Genomic DNA, 23,284 nt, shown 5'->3' with positions numbered 1-23,284 from the left:
TCTCCTTTTGAACATAATTGCTCACATGGGAGAGTCAATGGGCACTGTCAATTACATGAGTTACTCTGCTATTCATGTATTGTCTCCAAGACAATTTTTTTTCATTTTCCTCTTTTCTCACAATGAAGAATTACATATTCTGCTCTACTGAAAAGTAGGTTAAAGGCAAAGAGAAAAATTATAAAAATCTCTTAAAAGAGGCTGATGCCTTAAAAAGAAAGGAAATTAACTTTTTTTGAGGGGGGATATTAACATTTTGACCATTTGACAACTTCATGGGAATTTCTTAAATGGAAAAAAAGGTGAGAGATTTTCTTAAAGAAATAACTACCGTGAGCAAAAAGAATGATCTCCACAGTGATTTCTTAGTGTAGAAAAGTAAAAAGAACTAAGGGGTTTATTATAGCTTTTTGCTTCAGGTAAGACCTGCCCAACATATTCTTTTGCCCACCAAGAAATAATTTGTCCTCCTTCCATAATCCATTAACTAATAAATTGTCAATCAATAAGACAAATATATCAAGTATTAAAATAAGTCATCTATTTGTTAAGAATTTTGACCCTGGGATTGTGACCTGAGCCTAAGGCAGATGCTTAACTGACTGAGGCACCCAGGTACCCCTGATACGTATTTTTTAAACAAAGTTTTAAACTTTTCTCTACAGAAGTCTTGGATATTTTCTGTTAGATTTATTCCTACAGACCTGATATTCTCTCTTCTTTTTCTGAAGATTTGAGAGAGCACACGTGTGCACACACACGCACACACACACACACATGTGTGAGATCAGGGACAGAGGGAGAGAATGTCAAGCAGACTCCCTACTGAGTGGGGAGCCACACTGGGGCTCAATCTCATCACACAAGAGATCATGACCTAAGCCAAACCTCAGAGTCAGAGCTTAACCAACTGAGCCACCCAGGTGCCCCTGATGTTCTCTATTACTGCAAATAGTTTCTTCTCTTTAATTATGTTTTCTAGGTATTTGGTGAGAGTATACAGGAATGAAACTAACTTTTGACTTACATCTGACATCTTATTAATTTGTGGATTATTTTGGGTTTTCCATGTAAGTAGAATCAGCTGCAAGTATTGACCATTTTACTTCCCTCTTACCAAACCTTATGCCTCTACACTGTTTAGGATGTCCAATGTAAGATTTAATAGAAAAGATGATCTTTCTCCCATTCCTGTTTTTAAAGGGAATACTTCTAATATTTTTTCACTTAGAATAATGTTTGCTTTAGGTTATCTATACATACTATTACTCACATAGAGGAAGATGAAGTAGATCCAACAGATATATAATTGGTATATAACTGGTATTCTCAAAGGTATGAATCCCCCTGAAAAAGGACCATCTTAAGTATTTAAGGACATAAATCAAGAAGACTTTTTCTCCAGATAAAAGGTAACTTATCTTTTACTCTACTAAGAACCAACCAACATGAGTCATATCTAGCAAAAAAGTTACTGAGCATCAAAGACAAAGAAACAAAACTCTGGTATGCCAGGTATAAGTTTAAGTTACAATGACTGTGTTTTAGATTTCTTCATAGCCCTGCTTACAAGTCAGTAAAATAATGTCCTCAAAGAACTCAAAGTCCTCAAGGAAAGAAAGTGTGACTCAAGAATTTTATGTGCAGTAAATTACTCCTCAGGTATAAGAGGAATAGAAGTACAATTTTGAATACGGAGGAATTTAGGGAGTTCTTCTTTAACAAACTACTTGAGGATTTACTTTCAGCCAATTGAGAGATAAATGGAGAAACATGGCAAAAGGACAAAGAATGCAATATTGAATTCATTTAACTGTGAAAACAGAATAAAGGTGTGTGGTTAAAGAAAATATATAAATGTCACAAACTTTAATGTTAAAGTAATGTTACCTTTAACAAAAGTCAGCACAGGAAGAAAAAAGGTATAGGCTCAAGTAATACATATAAGAAAATTCATCTGGCATTGGGATTTTTAAAATCCTTCCAGGAGATCCTACTATGCAGCAAAATTTAGGAACTGCATGATGGAAATAAGGACAGTCACTTTCCTGTTTAAGTCTCAGCTTAGCACAGAAGACACTGTTAACTTCTACCAGTCTCAGAACAAGGAGATAGCAGTGGTAACAATCTGTATGTTAAATTGTGTATGAGAAAAGCTAAGTATTTTTTTTCTCTTGGTACGACACATTGTTTTAGCATACAGTCTCAGCAAGAACAGACTGTTCTTGACTACGAATCTTGCCAATTGCAATAGAAGTCATTAACAAAGTTTATATTGAGTAAATCCATCCAGGATACTCTTTACCCCGAACACCCATATCAGTCATGGAGAGCAATAAAAGAACGTAAGCACAGTACAGACCCAAAATAAATACATTAGAAAACAAAAAACAAAAACCAGAAATAACCACCTGTAAGCTCTGGTATCCAGCAAATTCAAGAATATTTGGGGTCTCCTCCTTGGGAGGAGAGGAGTAGGGGACTAACAGAACCTTGTCCTTTCTTTCCTGTACCCATAATTTTCTTATTCCATTGTGGGTTTGCTCAGTGGCCTATTTGCTTGTCTGGGGTTTTGCTCCACAGCAGCAGCAAAATCTATTCCAGATATTTGTATCAACCCATCAGGCTGGCTGCAATTCTGAGCCATTGGTAGTCAATATCTTTGCTTTTCTTCTACATTTTCTCTATATACTATAGGAACAGCTCCTACCATCCATTATTTTGGTTCCCCCTGTAACACTGAATCACCAGCTTCAGTCATAAAAAAAAAAATACACATTCGTGTGTACATTTGTTTTTCTGGTAGAAAAGCTACCCGGAGTTTCCTTTCTGCAGTGAATCTATCTTTTCAGAGTGATTTGCATACTTTCACATTTTGAGGACTAGTGGATCTTGCTGCTGTGACCTAACCCCTGAGGACTTAGATTCCTCAGCAGCCCCTCTTGATCCTGGGATCACGGAAATCTGTGGCCACTCCACTCACTCTGAGTTAGCAGACACCTTGGCCTTCTGTTTCCCTGGCAGTTAAGATACCGGGCCCGGTCCAATTTCCATTTTTGAAAATGTTCTGGGGTGTCTGAGTGCTCAGTCCAGTAAGCATCTGACTCTTATTTCGGTACAGGTCATGATCTCAGGGTCCTGAGATCCAGCCCTGCAGCGGGCTCTGAGGTCAGTGGGGAGTCTGCTTGAGATCTTCTCCCTCTGCTCCTTCCCCCAGGCCCTCTCTCTCTCTCTAATAAATAAATGAATAAATTGTTTAAAAAAAGAGAGAAAATGTTTTTTGTGTGCTTGAAATGAATGTTTTCTGCAGTTGTGAGTACAGTGTTTTCTATATTGCATTAAATCAAGCTTGCAAGTTATATTTCTTAAATTTCCTTATCATTCCCTGTTTTTTTATATCTATGTATTCTATCAATATCAAAAGAGGTGGTTTAATATCACCAATTATGATTTTGATTTAGTGTAATGTCAATTTTGCCTCTTAAGTCTATACAAATTTGGAAATTTGTATCTTCTGGTGAACTGGATCTGGATTTATTATTATTATTTAAGATTTTATTTTTAAGTAATCTCTATACCCAACATGAGGCCTGAACTCACAACCCTGAGATCAAGAGTCACACACCCCACCAACTGAGCCAGCCAGGAGCCCCTGGACCTTTTATTATTAGTAAGTATTTCTCTAATAGCAACTTTTTGTTTTAAATCCTGATATTATTAAAGCTACATCAGCATTCTTTTGGTTAGCATTTGTATTGTTTAACTTTTTTCATCCTTTTGCTTTCAACGTCAACATCTCCACCCAAAACAATAAGAATTTGCTGAATTCTAATTTGACAGCCATTTCAGTTTCAAATTGAAACTATCAGCCCACCGTTTTCTGGCTTCCATTGTTGTTGTTGGTATCTAACCGTGGCTCCTTTAAAGGTATGCACTATAGATATGAGCCTGGGCAGCAGGAACTCCAGCTCAAGACAATTCAGAGCTACTGTTACTAGATCAAAGTCCTCTTTCTCATGGACTGAGATTATGAGCCTCCTGCATTAACCTAGAAAACCTGATTTGTAAGGAACTTTAACCTTTTTTGGACATCAGACCCTCTTCATTTTCATCAAAAATTATTGCCTCAGAAATGAACAAATACTGAGATCAAGATTGGTCACCTAATTCATGTACCCTGTACAAATGAAAATGTGAGGCTACTTATTTAAAAACAGTAAGAATAAAATAAACTCACAATTATATGGTCGATTAATCTTCAACAAAGGAGGCAAGAATATGCAGTGGGAAAAAGTCTCTTCAACAAATGGCATTGGGAAAGCTGGACAGCTACGTGTAAAAGAATGAAACTGGACCACTTTCTTACACCATACACAAAAATAAACTCAAAATAGATTAAGGACCTGAATGTGAGACCTGAAACCATAAAAATCTTTGAAGAGAGCACAGGCAGCAATTTCTCTGACATTGGCCAAAGCAACATTTTTCTAGGTATGTCTCTTGAGGCAAGGGAAACAAAAGCAAAAATAAACTATTGGCATTTCATCAAAAGAAAAAGCTTCTGCAGAGCAAAGGAAACCATCAACAAAACTAAAAGGCAACCTAAGGAATGGGAGAAGATATCTGCACACAGTTGATGGGGATTAAGAGTATATTTATCATGATGAGCACTGAGTAATGTACAGAATTATTGAATCATTATATTGTCTGTTAACTATACTAGAATTAAAATTATAAAGAAATAAAGAAATAAAGTAATAATATCAAGACAACAATAACAGAATATTAAACCAAATTCAGGATCCTTCTGAACCTGGGAACCTGTGTGACTCTTCAGGTTGCACACCCATGAAACTGGCCTGTATGAGACAGACTCTGGTTGCTGATCTATTACTCTTGCTCAAACAGAGCCCTTTGTTCCATTAGGACCTCAATGAAACTCAAAGGAAGAGAAAGCTGATCACAAGAAACGAATCCTAAAACTTTAGAAAGAAATTGATAACCTTCTTGCAAACATACATAGAATTTTCTAGAAAGAATATATAAACAAATAAATTCTTAAAATTCTTAGCTATTGATTTCAGAGGATAACTTAACTCTAATTATACTAAGTAAGCAGAAGTGTGAGCGAGTGAAAAGACTTATTTACTACAACTATGACCACTAAAAAGAAGGTAGTACTGAGGCAGAAGGAAAAACGAATCCAGAATTCACTTCTGTTTTCTAAACATTTACCCATAGCTAACACCCATCCTTTAGATTTCACCATGAAAACAATAACTTAGATGAAGTAAATGCATACTAGCAAGGAAACAGTAGTTGTTGTGGAATCTGTGGAATGTAGGAGTATCAAAGCAAGTTAAAATTTAGATATCTAATAAGATACCTCTTCATCAGGCTGGACAAATGAAAAGCAATACTACTACTCATACGTTCAACAAATGTTTATTGAGTGCCTACTATATGTCAAGTAGAGCATAGTAAAAAAATAAGACTGTAGGGGCACCTGGGTGGCTCAGTCGTTCAAGCATCTGCCTTCAGCTCAGGTCACGATCCAGGAGTCCTGGGATCCAGCCCTGCATCGGGCTCCCTGCTCAGCGGGGAGTCTGCTTCTCCCTCTGCCCCTCCCCCCACTCATACTCTCTCTCAAATAAATAAAATCTTCAAAAAAATACAATTATATATGTATGTATATGTTTGCATTAGAGATGAATGCTAAAGAGAAAAAAAGCAGGTAAAAGAAATATGGAGCAGAGGAGGATTGAAATTTTAAATCTGTGGTGGTCAAGGTAGATTTCACTGAGAAGGTGACTTTTGAGGAAATGCTTGAAGAAGATGCAGGTAATACTCCCATAATGTGAGAGTTTGGAGCGTGTTCACAGATATGAAGAGACTGAAGATAAAGAAGTAAATGATGGATGATGGTCTGAGAGGTGGATCAAGGGACATAGGCAAAGGGGTTAAACCTGAAAAGGCTAAAGACAATTCATTTTCTGAGATCAGAGAAAACAACTTAAAAATGAATTCCGAGTAAAGTGTGTTGTAAATTGTTGATGTTTATACCAAGTTAAGGTGATTTCAGCTTTCTTAAACCCTGTGTGACATAAATCATGTGACAAAACCTAAAGAGTGGTGATATTAGAAGAGAAAAGAAAGTGCATAGGATAAAAAGGCAAAAATTTATAATTTGAGAGTTGAAGTATAGAGTAGGGAAAAACAAGTTCATTTAGAATAATACATGAGAAGACAGTAGTTAATGAATTATTAATATCACAGCTTACAAAGGAAGTATCATGCAAAATAAGACCATAATTTTACAATCTTGAGAAAAACAAAATATATGAAGGAAATTCAGGGGTAGAAATTATCTAGCATGCACCAGAAATTTATTTGTTGTCAACAAACACTGATTTGGATTTCATGTTCCCTGTCAATAAAAACAAAAATGAATTATATTATGGCATATATTATTCAGTTTCTGACATAAGAATGCATACAGGGGTGCCTGTGGCTCAGTCAGTAGAGTGTGCAACTCTTGATATCAGGGTTGTGAGTTCAAGCTCCATATTGAAGCTTATGTAAACAAACCAACAAATAAAAAATAAATAAAATTTTTAAAAAAGACAAATTTCAGACAAATTTACCCTCAGCCCTTTGATGTTTAAGGAGAATTGTATAACATAAGACATTTTTACCATGATTTTATCAAAACCAGAGAATTGTTATTCAAAATTTTATAAACCAGAAAGCATAACATCAGATTGCAGGTAAACAAGGGTGTAAGTCACTTGTTCTTTAATGATCTTATAATACAGAGATTTTTTTTAATGTTTTACTCTTTTTTTTAAACATTTATTTATTTATTTATATAATCTCTACACCCAACATGGGGCTTGAACTCATGACCCTAAGATCAAGAGCTGCATGCTATACTGACTGAGCCAGCCAGGCACCCAGCAATACAGGGACGTTTACTCTTAAGAGAATCTTGCTTAAGTTCTGAATAAGATCTGCCTGGAGTTCATAGGAGAAAGCTAAGACTTACGGTTGGTTGCATCTCATTATATGAATGTACTTTCTTGATATCTCTTACAAAGTCCTAAAATATATGGTCAGTAGATATCAGATGTACAGGGGCACCTGGATGGCTCAGTCAGTTAGGCATCTGCGTTCAGCTCAGTTCGATGGAAGAGGAAGAACAGAGTCAGAGACAGAATAAGATAAAAGGAAAGTAAAAGGAAAAGAAAGTAAAGGGTAATCCTTCTGTTGGTGTTGGGTAAGGAGGCTTTGTGAAGGTCTGCAGACAAAGAAAAAAAAAGCTGAGAGGGAAAAAGGAAGACATCAGCAAGAGAGCAGACTAATGAGACTAATAAAGCATCATTCCAGAAAAGGTGGGCAGGGAGGGTTCAAGAAACAGCATGACTCGGGGCGCCTGGGTGGCACAGCGGTTAGGTGTCTGCCTTCGGCTCAGGGCGTGATCCCGGCGTAACGGGATCGAGCCCCACATCGGGCTCCTCCACTATGAGCCTGCTTCTTCCTCTCCCACTCCCCCTGCTTGTGTTCCCTCTCTCGCTGGCTGTCTCTATCTCTGTCAAATAAATAAATAAAATCTTTAAAAAAAAAAAGAAAGAAAGAAACAGCATGACTCAAGACTCACAAGGCTATTTAAAAAGTAAGAATGCTGAGGTGGCTCAGTCAGTTAAGTGTCTGCCTTGGGCTCAGATCATGATTCCAGGGCCCTAGGGTCCAGCCCTACATCAAGCTCCCTGCTCATCAGGAAGTCTGCTTCTCCCTCTCTCTCTGCCCTTCCCCCCTTCTGCTCATGCTTGCTCTCTAGCTCTCTAATAAATAAAAACCTAAAAAAAAAAAAAAAAAGAAATCAGATGTACAGTTTGACAAATAACCAGGCAAAAATAAACATACAAAGAAAGGTAAGAAGTGGAGAAAGTTAATACTGTTATATTTATGAAGGAACAGAATGGAAAGGTTTAAATTCTGAGCTAAGCAGAACATAATAAAAATCCATAACATGAATTTTGAAATTCAGAAAAATGTTGCATAAAACAGAGAGAAATGTTTAAAGTCTGTAACTGAGCCTATAAGAAAGAAAAATTCATAGATGGCAGAAATGAAAGATAATTCATTTCTACAGTGGGAAGTGTATTAACTAATACTCAGGCAGATTACTGGATACAAATGTTGACCCTAAGAGCTGGAGGCTGGGGGGTAATAATCATAGGCGAACATAGCGTAACAGCTTTGGCCCTTTCAAAGCAGAGATATAGAACTGATACTTCCTATAAAAAGAAATGACCTGTGGAAGGGTTTCCCCTCTGGGTAGACAAACTCTGTCAAATCAGAGAAACATCAAGGAAGTTTGCTTTGAACAGGACTTTGGGATAGAGATCCCCATTCTCCCACTGAGAAACAAAACGTAAAGTTAAGCCTCTCTCAGTTGTGTAATCTGAATTTATTCTGCCCCTATGGTGAGGGAACTCTCAGCCTAGACATTAATATTAAAACTGGTGCTGGACCCCAGTGAAAAACACCCAGCGTGCCAGGCAGTAGCAAATCCAAATCTGCACTACAGGGATGCTTCTTCAGCAGTGGTCACTTGAATTTTGTACTCAAAGTTCACAGTAAAAAAGACAAACCCACTCAAGATACACAATAAAAAAATCACAAAACATCTGACATTATGTCCACAAAAACCCAATAAACAGGAGGATAAGGAAACTCAAGAACTTAGTTACAGAAAAATATTTCTGCAAAATAATTATTTTTCAGATTATTAAAAAAATGAAAGAAAATTTAAAAAATTTAAATTATTGTTATTAATAGTAATAATGAATTTTTAAAAGAAAAAAGATTAAAGAAAAACAGGAAACAAAATTACAGGATAATACACATGAAAGACAACATGCAATTTTGACTTAAAAAATATATAATTTCCAGGGGTACCTGGGTTGATCAGTGGAGCATGCAACTTTTTTTTTTTTTTTTTAAAGATTTCATTTATCCATTCGACAGACAGAGAGACAGCCAGCGAGAGAGGGAACACAGGGGGAGTGGGAGAGGAAGAAGCAGGCCCACAGAGGAAGAGCCTGACGTGGGGCTCGATCCCAGAACTCCGGGATCACGCCCTGAGCCGAAGGCAGACGCTTAACCGCTGTGCCACCCAGGCGCCCCAAGGAGCATGCAACTCTTGATCTCTGCGTTGTGAGTTCAAGCCCCATGTTGGGTGTGGAGATTACTTAAAAATAAAATCTTAAAAAAAAATATATATATATATATATATGTAAATATATATATACACACACATATACAATAAAAATATATAATTTCTAGAAATGAAAAACAGTGATTTGAATTGACAAATTCAATGAACTTATTAAAGAACAGATTATACACAACTGAAAAAAAAACATTAAAATGGATGATGGAGCAGAGAAACAGAATATATCATGAAATGATAATAAGATGGAAAATAAGAAGGAGTAAGGATGAAGGATGAATGAAGGATAGGGACATCTGGCTGGCTCAGTCAGTAGAGTGTGTGACTTGTGATCTTAGGGTTGTGGTTTGAACCCCATGTTGGGTGTAAAGATTACTTAAAAAATTAAATTAAAAAAAAGAGACATGAAGGATAGACTCAAATGACCAATGTAGTCTGAAAGTATTTTTTAAATTAATTTTTTTAGAAGGTGGAGGGGGAGAGGGAAAGCAAGAGTCTCAGCAGGTTCCATGCCCAGCCCAACACAGGGCTTGATCCCACAACCCTGAGATCATGACCCAGAGATTGTGACCTGAGCCAAAATCAAGAGTTGGATACAACCGACTGAGCCAACCAGGTGCCCGTGAAAGGATTTTTAGAGTGAACAGAGAGAATATAAGAGAGGCTATATATGAAAATATAATGGCTAAGAATTTTCCAGAAATGATGAATATAATAAATTCCCACATTAGAGGAGAGTGGACAAAGACTGGAGAAGAATAAATAAAAATAAATCCACACCCAGACACACGGCAGTGAGACCACAAAACGCATAGATTAAAAGGAAGCTGTCATGGCAACCTCGAGAAAAGATGGATACCTCAAAATACTTCAGAAAGAAAGAAAAATCTGAAAGACACCAGGAAAAACAATTTCATTGGTAACAAATATATCAGTAGCAACTACAGAAACCAGAAAGCAAAGAATAATACTTTCAAAGTGCTGAAGGAAAAGAACTGTCAGAACAGAATTCTGTATCAAGTGAAACTATCATTCATTCACAAGGGAAGGAGAAATAAAGACATTTCAGACAAACCGATTAAGGCAGGCTGCCTTTCACAGACCTTCAGGAAAAGAACTTTCTGAATAAAAAGACAGCTGAACTAAGCTAGAGTGAGATCTAAGAAACAATGGTGATCACATAACTAGAAAATATTGACCTAATAAAACAACAGCAAAAATGACTAATTTGGTGTTTAAAATATATCATTTCCCCCTGCGTCCTCCAAAAATAAGTTATTGATTTTTGAGAACTAGATAGGCTTATTGTAAAGTTTACATGGAAAAATAAACCCGAATAGTTGGGAAAATTATGACATAGGAGAGTAATGAGTGGGAACTCTCTCTACAAGACATCCAAATATTTTTTTTTTAAATCAAGATTAGAATTAGAATAATGTGATCTGGCATCTGAACACACAGACAAATCAGTGGAACAGGACAGAAAACACGAAAATTGCTCTAACATGTGCTGGAATTCAGTATAGAGGGTCCCCAACTTATAACGGTTCAACTTACAATTTTTTGACTTTATGATGGTGCATGTGTATTACACATTCAGTAGAAAATTGCACTTCGAATTTTCAATTTTGATCCTTTCCTGGGATAACGATGTGCAGTCTGGTACTTTCTAGTGATGCTGGACAGTGGGAGTGAGCCACAGCGGCCAGTCAGCCATGTAATCATGAGAGTAAACAACCGATACACTTACAAGCACTCCATTTTTCACTTTCAGTATAATATTCAATAAATTATGAGATATTCAGCACTTTATGATAAAATTGGCTTTGTGCTAGATGATTTTGCCCAACTGTAGGCTAATGTAAGTGTTCTGACCACATTTAAGGTAAGCTAGGCTAAGGTATGATACTCAGCAGGGTAGGCAGATTTCAGGCATTTTCTTTCTTTTTTTTTTTTTTTTAAAGATTTTTTATTTATTTATTTGACAGAGACAGAGTCAGCCAGCGAGAGAGGGAACACAAGCAGGGGGAGTGGGAGAGGAAGAAGCAGGCTCATAGCAGAGGAGCCTGATGTGGGGCTCGATCCCACAACGCCGGGATCACGCCCTGAGCCGAAGGAAGAAGCTCAACCGCTGTGCCACCCAGGCGCCCCATCAGGCATTTTCAATTTATAGTACTTTCAACTTATGACGGGGTTATTGGGAACTGTTTACATTGGGAAATAATCCCATCATAAGTCAAGGAAGATCTGTATATGACAAAGGTAGCACTTCAAGTCTTACAGAAAATATAAATTAGGCAAATGGTGTGTTAGAGTAACTGGTAGATTTCAGGGAAAAAAATAAATTTAATTTCTACCTAACTAAAACCTCACACCAAAATAAAATCTAAGTGGATCAAAAACTTAAATGTAAAAAAATTAAAACTATAAAAATACTATAAGAAAATAAGAAAAGAATATTTATGAAAAATCTTGAAGTGAGAAAGACTTTTCTAAGTGTGATCCCAGAAACTGTAAAAGAAAATATTGATAAAATTATTACATATAAAAACTCCCGCACAGCAAAACAGAAACCAAACCGACACAAAACCACCCAAGAAACTCCCCCCAAATCTCATAAAAACATTAAAAGACAAATGTCAATCTGGAAAAAAAAAATCTTGCAATTCATATCAGAAACAAAAGAAAAAAAACCAACAATTGTATAGAGAAGTGGGCATAGGATGTGAACTGACAGTTCACAGACAAGGAAATACCAATGGTTCTTAACATATGGAAATATATAGAAAGATTTTGACTTGAGTCACAGTAAAAGAAATGTAACTTTAGACTCTGGTAAGATGGATTCTTTCCCTTTCTGATTTGTAAACAAGAGTTCCTAACACACTATTAACAAGGGTATGGAGAAATCTTTTTTTTTTTTTCTTAAATATATATTACTGGTAAAAATATATATGGTGAACCTGAAGTTGATTACATATAGGTAAGTGCTAGTTGCTGCTTCAAATAAACCCCACAATTTCATTTACATAACAGAAGTGAATTTCTTGTATATGAAAAAGTCCAGTGCAGGATTTCCTAATAGTGGAAACAGGTGATGGGAAGGGAAGGTGTAGGGATAGAGGTCAGATCCATGAACTTACTCAGGGACCTAGGATGATGGTAATTCTGTCCTCTCCCAACAGGTAGTTTTCTAAGTTGCCCTGAGTTAATAATATCCAGTCAACAAAGGCAGAGAGAACTTGGAGAACTGTACATGGTAAATATCTTAGCTTGAGATCCTTTAACAAAATATTACAGACTGTGACTTAAACAACAGAATTTTTTTCCTCATAGTTCCAGAAGCTGGATGCCTGAGATCAGGGTGCCAGGATGGTCATGTTCTGGTGAAAGCCCTCTTCCGGGTTGCAGATGGCTAACTTCTTGTATGGCAGAAAGACAGCAAACTAGCTGTTCTGCCTATTCTTATAAAGGGCATTAATCCCATTCGTGAGGGCTCTACTTTCATGACCTAATCACCTCCCAAATGCTCCACCTCCAAATAGCACCGCATTGAGATTAGGGTTTCAACATGCGAATTTTGAGTATTTACAAACATTCAGCGCAAAACAAGAAGCTTTTGTGTTGTTGTTTTTTTAATTTTCACTCCTTTAATTGGAACGTACCAAATGTCCTTCCAAGCTGCAATTTAAGTGGTGTATGTAAGTGTTATAAACCCTTTGAATAAACTTTTTAAAAACTGAGGTTATAGTTGCCATATAACATTACATCAGTTTCAGGTATATGATATGATTGGATATTACTGAATATAGTCGCCATGGTGTACATTATATCTCTATGTCTTATTTATTGCCTCTTGACCCCTTTCACCCATTTTGTCCACTTCTAACGGCCTCCCCTTTGGCAAGCACCAATCTACTCTTTGTATCCATGAGTTTCATTTTGTTTTTTCATTTGTTTTTTAGATTCCACATAGAAGGGACATCATACAGTATCTGTGTTTCTCTGTATATATTATTTCACTTAGCATAATACTCTCAAGGTACATCCATGTTGTCACAAATGGCAAGCTTTCATTTTTTTATGGCTGAGTAGCACATCTATGTACATATATATATATCTCAGATCTTCTTTATCCATTCATCCATTCACTTATCCATCCATTTCCATATCTTTATAAATAATGCTGCTATAAACATAGGGGTGAGTATCTTTTCAAATTAGCATTATCATTTTCTTCAGACAAATACCCAGAAGTGGAATTGTTGGATCATATGATAGTTCTATTTTTAATTTTTTGAGGAACCTCCATACTGCTTTCCAGAGCAGCTGCACCAATTTGCATTCCTACCAACAGTGCACAAGGGTTCCTTTTTCTCCACATCCTTTTCCAGACATGCTCACCAACACTTTTGTAACAGGAAGTTTTAATGGGGCAGCTATAGGAAAGCAGTGAAATTCATTTGGAGAATAATATGCTGCAGTTAAAACATACATGCCCTGTGATGCATGCCCTCTGAGGAATTTATATTACAGATATATATACATATATGCAAAATGAGGTTTATACAAATATGCTCACTTCAATATTGTTCTTAGTAGCAAAAACATTAAACAACTGAAATATCCATAGTAGGTGTTTTGTTAAATATATTATGATGCATGCTATGGCTATTATAAAAAGAATCATAAAGCCATTATATTATCTTTTGATATGTGTAATATAAAATATATATCTATATATTATAAATATATAAATTATTACTAGCAATGAGAAAGCTCTATATATGAACTGATATAAAGTAATCTTGAAGAAGTATTTTTGGATGAAAAAACAACATGTAGAACTGTATGGGTCATATACCAACATTTACATGAGAAAAGAAAATTTTATGTACACACCTTATACACTTGTATATGCATACTGCGCCTCCGGATGGATGTACAAGAAGCTGGTACTAATGGTTGCCTCTGCAGAGGGGGCCTTGAAGGCAAGGCACAAAGAAGGGAAAAAAATCATTCAATGTACAACTTTTTGTAGCTTTGAAAAAAATTTGTTTTTACTATGTAGAGCCTAGTCAAAACATTAAATATTAAAAAAAATAAACCAAAATATAAGAGAACAATAATATGGAAGATGCTAGAAGTTAGGCAGAAACACAGGGATGAGAATTAGAAAAATGGTAGACATAGCTTTAAACTTGAGATATTTTAAAAACTTCTATGCAGGATAAAAATCCAAGTAACCACTAACAGAATAGATAAAAAGATGTATAATTCTGAAATATAAAGTAGGGGTAAAGAAAAGTTAATTACTTTAGCAGAAGGCAAAAAGGAAGAAATAAATGAAAAGCACAAAAGGGAATATGTAGGAATAATTCAAATATGTCAGAAATTGCAATGAAACTCACAAGTAAAGGAAAACTTCGGATAGGTCCTTCTAGATTGTCCAGGCTGCCAACCACCAGAGAGGTGAGAAAAGCCATGTTAGACCATTTGGTCCCCAAACTGGCCTAGACCAGAAGAGACCATCCAGTCAACCCACAGAATCATAACAACCATAAATGTTAAGCCACTATGTTTTGCAGCAAAAGTTAATCGACAGAGTTGGAATTGTAAAAAAAAAACGTAATAAAATATCTCAACAATTTTATGCTATTAAATTTAAAAACCTTAAGATAATTTTTCAGAAAAAGATTAATTTCAGAAACATTAGAAAAGAGAAAATATGAATGAACATAAACCATGAATCAAAATACACCCTAATTTAAAGCACTAGGTTTGGAGTTCATATGAGACTTAAAAAAAACAAAAAACAAAAAAACCACAAAACTTCAAATAACAGTTAATTTCTAGAGAATACAAAAGGAGGAAAAAGGCACCTACTGGTATAACTTTCATACAATATTACACAAGAACAGAATGGAGAAATGAAAATGAAAGGCCAGTCTTGCTGATAAACACAGATGAAAAGCCCCAAACATGTTAGCAAATATACACACAATGTTATATGTCAATTATATTGCAGTAAAAGTGGGAAAAATGTTAGCAAATAAAATCACATATACACATTCATACACAGAAAACACATAAACGTGTATACGTATGCTTACAAATACATCATGATCAAGCAGGTTTTATAGCAGGAATGCAAAGCACATGCAACAATGAGAAAATCTTTAACCTAATCTCCTTATTGTATTCATTAAAAGATTTAAAAAGAAAGGCCATTTAATCATCTCATTAGGTACAAGCAAACATGAAAAACTCTTAGATGACTATGAATGGACAAAAACTTTCCTAATCTAAAGGAGGATACTGTGCAGCTTTTTGACTTGTAGCTGTCAGCTTTATTTCTGCACTTGCTTTTTCTCTTCTGGAAGCCTGACAATTCTATTTCCTCTTCTCCCTTGCTGTGGTTCGGTCAGGTTCTGCCAAGGGGAGACAATGGTGAGGATTTGAAAGGGGGCAGAGGGGGAAAAAGCCATTTGTTTCCTTCTGCTCCCGGCCCTAGCAGCGGGAGCAGCTTCACCAGCTGTGCCCCAGCTGCCCACAAGTACAGCATGCCTGGGCTCTGAGAACCACTTTCACCTTTTTGCTCCTTAGTCTTTTCAACAATTTTATAATTAGTTCTCTGTGTTAACTACCCTCTGACATTCCTAACATGGTTTCTGTTTTTCAAACTGGTTAATAACTGATACAGACCGCAACAAACATCATTAATCGTGGTGAAACATTAAAAGATTTTCCTGTGGAGTCAAGAACAGGATAAGGATGCCTGCCCTTACTGCTTTCCAAGGAATATTGCACTGGAAGCCATAGTTCAAGCAACAGATAATTAAAAGGAAATGAATTATAAGGAATTGAAAGAAGGCAAGAGAATTGTCAATACAAAAAATAGGATGTTTGGCAACAGTTCTTGGTGCTATATTAAGCCAAAATCAACTGCATGTTTATAAACATTATCTGAAGGATTTTCAGAGAGGCTCTGGTGTCTTTGCATAAGGGAAACTGATCTTAAAGGATCAGGGCACTGCCCTTATGACCTCATTCAATCTCAATTACTTCCTTTGAGTGCCCTCTCCAAATACAGCCACACTGTGGGTTAGGGCCTCAATATGAACTTGTGGGAGGGTGAGGGGACACTGACATCCTGTCTGTAACAAAATGTATGCCCTGAAAGAAAGTGAGAAGCTAGGCTGCTTGTGTTTGCACTCTAGAAAAACTGAGGTATTCTGAATTGCTTTTAGAGTCAAATGTCTTTTATTAAAGAGAATAGAGTCTTTGAATAACTCAGATAAAGGGCATAAGTCTCACGGAAACCAGAGACTGAAGCCAAAATTCCAATGGATTTCATGGGAACTAGAAAGCCACCAGGGACCAAGGCTGCTCTATGTTTACAGTCTATGGGACAGATTCTTTATATGGTGCTGTAGATTGGGTAGACAATGAAAGACATGTCTCATACAGTTTACTAAGCATGAACTTAGCGGTGCCCATCTAACAAATATTCCATTCATTCATGCATTTACTATATACATCCATACATTCACTCTATACTTAGCAAGAAAACTTGCCAATGGAGATTGAAATATAAAAGTCCAGAACAAAATTAAATTGTATAAACTAATGTTTAATTTAGTTTTATAAAACAACTGTACCCAAGCTGACATTGAGTCATGAGTTACCAAATATAGAAGTTGCATTTTATAAATATAAAGTCCTACTTCTTTATAAGACCACGTCTTGTAAAGGGATCTTCTTTATTATTATTTTTTTATTTCTTATTTTTTAAAGATTTTTTCATTTAAGACAGAGAGACAGAGAGAGAGCATGAGCAGGAGGAGAGGCAAAGGCAGAGGGAGAAGCAGACTCCCTGCTGAGCAAGAAGCCGGAAGCAGGGCTCCATCCCAGGACCCTGAGATCATAACCTGAACCGAAGGCAGACGCCCAACCATCTGAGCCACCCAGGTGCCCTATTACCATTATTTTTAAAATTTTACTTCCGGTGTAGTTTACATACAGTGCTACATTCGTTTCAAGTGTACAATATAGGGATTTAACAATTCCATATATTACTCACTGCTCATCAAGATAAGTGTACTCTTAATCCCCATCCCCCCACCTACCTCCCCTCAGGTAACCGTCTGTTTGTGCTCTATAGTCAAGACTCTGTTTCTTTTTCTCCCTCCCCCCCGCCTTTGTTCATTTATTTTGTTTCTTAAATTCCACACATGAATGAAATCATATGGTATTTGTCCTTCTCTGACTGGCTTATTTTGCTTAGCTGAGGGGGCACCACAGCTCTACTCTGAACTGCCACTCTGTGCCCAACCAAGCCACTGTTCATACAGGAGCCACTGTTTTATACTTCACGCCCATCGTGCCCGTCACAGCTGCTTCACCTGGGTCCCCATTCCTTTTCTCTCAGGCTGCTGCCTATGTTGCTGCTGTTGCCCTCCATCCCCTTCTTGGCCCCTCCACATGGGCTGGGGCTGCCCCAGATGCTGTCACTCTACCTGGATACTACTTTTCAGTACTCTGCTACCCTGCCCTACTCCACTGTTGGGCCTGGTGCTTTAGCTCCTGGTTCTACCACGGTTATCCTTGTGGCCAGTCAGCAGACTGCACTGTGACTGCAGCTCTGCCCCAGGATGCTAGTGCTCACCTTTCGTTTCTGAAACAGGTAGGCAGTTTCCTCCTCCCTGTTTTCTGTCCTCCTGTGATACCCTACATCAGGACTGCTTGGGGTCTAAGGTGTTATGAAGTTTAAGGAGTCTTTAGTATTATCCAAAGCTTCCCTGCCCTTACACATCCTCCACATTGGTGATTAGGATGGTGATAGAGCTTATGGGGAGGTTGCATCAGAGGCATTGCATTGTCCCCAGAAATCCTCTTGAAATTGCAGGCCTTAGTACTTAGTTTAGTTTATCATGCCAGGCTTCCTTCCTTGAGATTGCGCCATACTTCTTCTAGGAGGTGCATAATCCACTTTTCTTTTACCCAGTTTTCTACTCAATTTGAATTCCTATCGTGAACACAGTTCAAATACTTGTCCTAGAGGATGCATTAACTTGTGGCTTAATCAGTGAATATGAACAGTTCCAGTGGTAGCTGTGGGCTTTACCCCCACATTAAAATACAGAGGACAGTCATGCCACTGCAGGATTTAAAAATTCTCATTTGGCTTTATCAGAGAGAAATAACTTTTCTGTAATATCAACTATTCATCAGATACATATATTGTATTGCTTCTAGTACACCAGGAATAAAACAAGGATTTTTACCCTCAAGCAGCTTACATTTTAGTGACAAGATAGACAACAAATAACAAATATAATAAGTAAATTATACATTAGTAGGCGATAACTACAGAAAAAAAGGGAACAGAACAGGATAATCAGAAATGCCAGTGGTTTATGTGTTGCCCCTGTGTGAGCATGTGAATGTGTGCACGGCCCAGCTGGGGTAGGAAACCAGGTGGTTAGAGGACGTCTCATTGAGAAAGGTCCCTCACTGAGGGAAGACATGCAGGAAGAGATGAAGTGAGCTAAGGAAAAGAACATTTCAGGCAGAGGGAACAGCCAGAGGAAAAGTGTGTCTGGGGTAATGGAGTAACAGCAAAGAGGCCAGTGAGTAAAGGGGAGAGTAGAAAGAGAGAAGGTCAGATAATGGGATGCCAGATTAAGTAGGACCTTCAGCCTATTCTAAGAGTTTTGCTTTTGCTCCAAGTAAAATGGGAAGTTACTGGAAGATTTTGAACAAACGATATGGTCTGTCTTAGCTTTTTAAAGCTCATTTTGGGGGCGCCTGGGTGGCTCAGTCGTTAAGTGTCTGCCTTTGGCTCAAGCATGATCCCAGCATTCTGGGATCGAGCCCCACATCAGGCTCCTCTGCTGGGAGCCTGCCTCTTCCTCTCCCACTCCCCCTGCTTGTGTTCCCTCTCTCACTGGCTGTCTCTCTCTGTCAAATAAATAAATAAGATCTTAAAAAAAAATTAAGCTCATTTTGCCTACTAACATGGGGTTTAGGTTAGAGGAAGAGAGAGAGTTCTGGGTTAGTTCAGGTGAGAGAGGATGGTGGTTTAATCAGGGTAGTAACCAAGGAGGTGGTGAGTAGTTTGATTCTGGTAATATCTGATGGAAGAGCCAAATAGGAATTCCTGACAAACTGGATGTGAGAGATACACAACAGTCAAAGAGCTAACTCAAAGATTTTTGATGTGAGCAGATGGAAGGCCAGAGTTGTCCAGGATGCCAAGATGCCAGGATGGAGAAGGCTGCAGTTGGACCAGGTTTGAAGAGTAAGATCTGGAGCTCTGTTTGAGACCTATCAAGTTTGAGATTCCTATTCGATATTCAAGTAGGCAGTTGGATATGTAAGTCAGGAATTCAAGAGAAGGATCTAAGCTGGAGAGATAACTTTGGGAGTTGTCAGATTAGAGGTGAAATTTATGACCCAGAGAACAGAGGAGATCATCAAGGGTGTGAATGTGGACACAGAAGAAGAGAAGGCCCAGGACTGATCCTGAGGCACAGTCCAACACTAAGAGGTTAGAGACAGAAGAGAGCAGGTTGGCCCAAGGCTGAGAAGAAACAGCTACAGAAGCAGGAGGAAAACCAAGAGCGTGGGATTGTGGAAGCCCAGTGAAGAAAGTACATCAAAGAAGGAGGGAGCGGTCAGTGTCGTAAATGCTGCTGGTCAGGTAAGATGCGGACTGAGAACTGATGATTGGAATGATCCAGTGAGGTGTCCTGATGGCCTAAGCACAGGCAGATTTTGTGGAGCAATGCAGGCAAAAGCCTCATTGGAGTATATTCAAAAGAGTGGGAAGGGAAACATTGGAGTTTACAGATGGCCATTAAGAAATTAAAGTATAAAGAGAATCAGCAGTATATGGAGGGGAAAGTAGGTCAAAAGAAGCCTTTTGTTCATTTTATTAAAGGTGATAGAAACAAAGGCACGTTTGTAGGCTGATGGAAATGATTTCATGGAGAGGGAAGAATTGCTAACCTGAGCCAAGGAGCAGGAACGACTGCAGCAATGTCCGTTACTGGGTGAGAGGAAATAAGATCTAGTGCATATGTTGAAGGACTGCCTTTAAACAGAACACGGTGAGTTCATCCACAGTAACAAGTCATTTTGGGGGAGTTTTTGTTTTATGTAGAAAATTGCATGTTTTTATCTGATTAATAATATTGATCGTAAGAAAGCAGAATGTTTGTCAGATTAATGGAAAGTCACCTTTCCAAGTTGGTAGTTGTGCCCTCAGACATCCTCCTGCCAGTACTCATCTTGCAGACTCATGTCCAATCCCAAGAGTGGAGTCCATGCCCCAGACATATTTGGGGAAAGGCAAAGAAGGCCAAGGACCATCTTTCTGATGGTCACTGACATTCAATTCTGGGTTGAAGATGCTCCAGATTAGATTAAAACATCAGGAGGAAAGAAAGAAAGAATCACATTTTACAGTCAATTGAGTTCCATTTAGGACTAGAAAGGAAGAAAGAAACAATTTTCTATTTTTGTAAATAGATAGGCTGACAATGAGTCAAGTAAATTAGCTAAGAAACAGTGCTAGGAAGAAGGAGAGAAAATAATATGCTATTTTTAAAAAAATGAATGGGGTGACAATGATTTAATTACCTTAGCTAAGAAATGAGTCAGTGATTATGGTACCTTTTAGAGGGGAGAGGTCTGGAGACTTGAATCTGGGACAAATCTGGAAGCTTGGCAGCAAGCAGAGTAAGAAGCAAAGATATGATAAATGGTAAAAAATGATACTGTCATCTGTACCTGTCTTTCTGGGGGAATCACTGCGAATGGCATTGAGAGTTCAGGATGCTATGTCCCATATTCATGTCCTCCCATGTCCAGGCCAGCCCACACATCACTGTTAAAGAAGCCTGCTGAGATAAAACCAATGGACAAGAAGCAGATAGCGTGTCATCTCAGGCCAAAATAGGATTGGAGAGAATTCATCTGCAATAGATACACGGTAGAAACACAAAGGCAAGTTCAGTGATGTGTGGGTCTTCATTTCTGTTCATTTTATTTTATGTTTCATTTAGCAATAGTTCTGGTTTCTTTTGTTTCAATGTCATTATCAAATAATGCAAATAATAGGTGACATATTAAGAATTTACAATGTGCCAGGCACTGTTCAAAGTAGTCAAAATTTATTAATTAATCTGAAGAAGGGGCTGTTATTTTCCCTGTACAGATGAGGAAACTGAGACACAGGAGGGGTTAGATAATTTGAACCTGCACACAGAGCTAGTGGCAAAGCTTGTTTTCTTGCCTATTCTGGAATACTCCATCTCAGGACTTTTGGATTGCCAAGCACTTTTTATTCTATTTGTGTGTGTTTATGAAAAATGTTTTATCTTTCAAATATGAGATTCTATCCCAATATTGAAAACTGAGGGGCGCCTGGGTGACCAGTTGGTTGGGCGTTGGACTCTTGGTTTTGGCTGGGCTCATGATCTCAGAGTTGCGGGATCAAGCCCCGGGTCAGGCTCCATGCTTAGCGGGGAGTCTCCTTGAGATTCTCTCTCACCCTCGGCCCCTCCTCCCACTCACCCTTGCTTTCTCACTCTCTTTCCAAAAAATGGATAAATCTTAAAAAAAAAAAAAAAAGAATTAAAAAAAAAAAAGAATAAGGGGTGCCTGGGTGGCTCAGTTGGTTAAGCATTCAACCCTTTTTTTTTGGCTTGGGTGGTGATCTTGGGATCGGGGTCCTGGGATCAAGCCCCACCGTGTTGGGTTCCATGCTTGGCATAGAGTCAGCTTGTCCACCTCCCTCTGCTCCTCCCCACCCCCGACTCTCTCTCTCTTTCTCATCAATAAATAAAATCTTAAAAAAAAAAAAAAAAAGAAGTAAAAAGAAAACTGAGCAGAACTTTCTGGTCTTCACAGAGATATTAAGGTATGAGGGAAAGCAAAAGAAAGTTACTCTTTCTTTTGAAATCAAACAATTTCCGGGAGCATTCATGCTTGTGAGCATTAGGTAATGATGAATCAGAGCTGTCTGAAAAGTTTGGGGAGTGATATATTATTCATATTGCTAATTGCCTTATCACTAAAATTATAACTTTACACAATGTTTATTGTGAATGTTCTTCAGGTAGGATTTAGTTATTTAAATGATTTCTGACTTTATGTATACATATGAATCAATGATAACTTGCCATGTTCTTTTCAATACCAATATTTAACAACTAATAAAATATTAAATTTACACAATTCACCTACGGAGAAGAGCTTGTGGGAAGTATGAAAAAGAGGGCTGCAAATAGAGAAAAAAGTGTGAAAGAAAAATTTATTTGTATAAGTTAGCAGAACCATTTTCCTCTTTAGAAATTGTACAGGAGGAAAAGCGAAACAAGTCAGAAGATATTCTTGTTAGGCATAAAGATTCTCCAATCTGAATAAAAGAAGTCCATGAGAACTCTACTCCATCCTCTGGAAAAACAGAGGGTATTCTGGGGTTGCTTGCTTTATTCCCCCTCCCCCTTCTTTTTTTCTCAATGATAGTGTGCTCACACAAGAGAATACTATTAAATTTAAACTCTGAGGGTGGAGTCCAATTTCTTCTTTTGTATTTTGGCTACTATCTGGTGCTATGGTTTGCTTAGTGGAGGGTGTGAATAAATATTGATTTAGCTGGGTGTGATGGTTAATTTAATGTGTCAACTTCACAGGGCTAAAGGATGTTAGTAAAACATTATTTCAGGAGAACTAGTAAATCTCAGCTTGTAAAACATTATTTCTGGATGTATCTATAAGGATGTCTCTGGAAGATTAGGATTTAAACAGTGTACTGAGAAAAGATCTCCCTTACCAATGTGGTTAGACATCATCTAATCCACTGAGGGCCTGAATAGAACAAAAAATTGAGGATGGGCAAATTCATTCTTTTTGTTTGAGTTAAGCCATCCACCTTCACCTAACCTCAGACATTGGTACTCCTGGTCCTTAGGCTTTCAGACTCAGATCAGGACTGACAGACACCACTGGGCTTCCCAACCCCCACCCCTCTTCCCAGGT

At 37.7% G+C, this 23,284-nt stretch overlaps 1 long non-coding RNA gene across 1 annotated transcript; it reads right to left on the bottom strand.

Moving 5' to 3' along the window:
* Positions 1-14,088: 14,088 nt before the first annotated feature.
* On the bottom strand, positions 14,089-21,140 carry LOC113261691 (uncharacterized). The gene is made up of 3 exons (XR_003318484.4): positions 21,032-21,140; positions 14,647-14,748; positions 14,089-14,219 (listed from the first exon to the last, which is right to left on the bottom strand). It is a non-coding gene; the product is annotated as an uncharacterized LOC113261691 (long non-coding RNA).
* Positions 21,141-23,284: the final 2,144 nt, after the last annotated feature.

The sequence above is a fragment of the Ursus arctos genome, unplaced genomic scaffold, assembly GCF_023065955.2.
Source record: "Ursus arctos isolate Adak ecotype North America unplaced genomic scaffold, UrsArc2.0 scaffold_5, whole genome shotgun sequence".
Lineage (NCBI taxonomy): Eukaryota > Metazoa > Chordata > Mammalia > Carnivora > Ursidae > Ursus > Ursus arctos.
The sequence above is the reverse complement of the archived record's forward strand: the minus strand, read 5'-3'. Positions and strand labels throughout refer to the sequence as shown.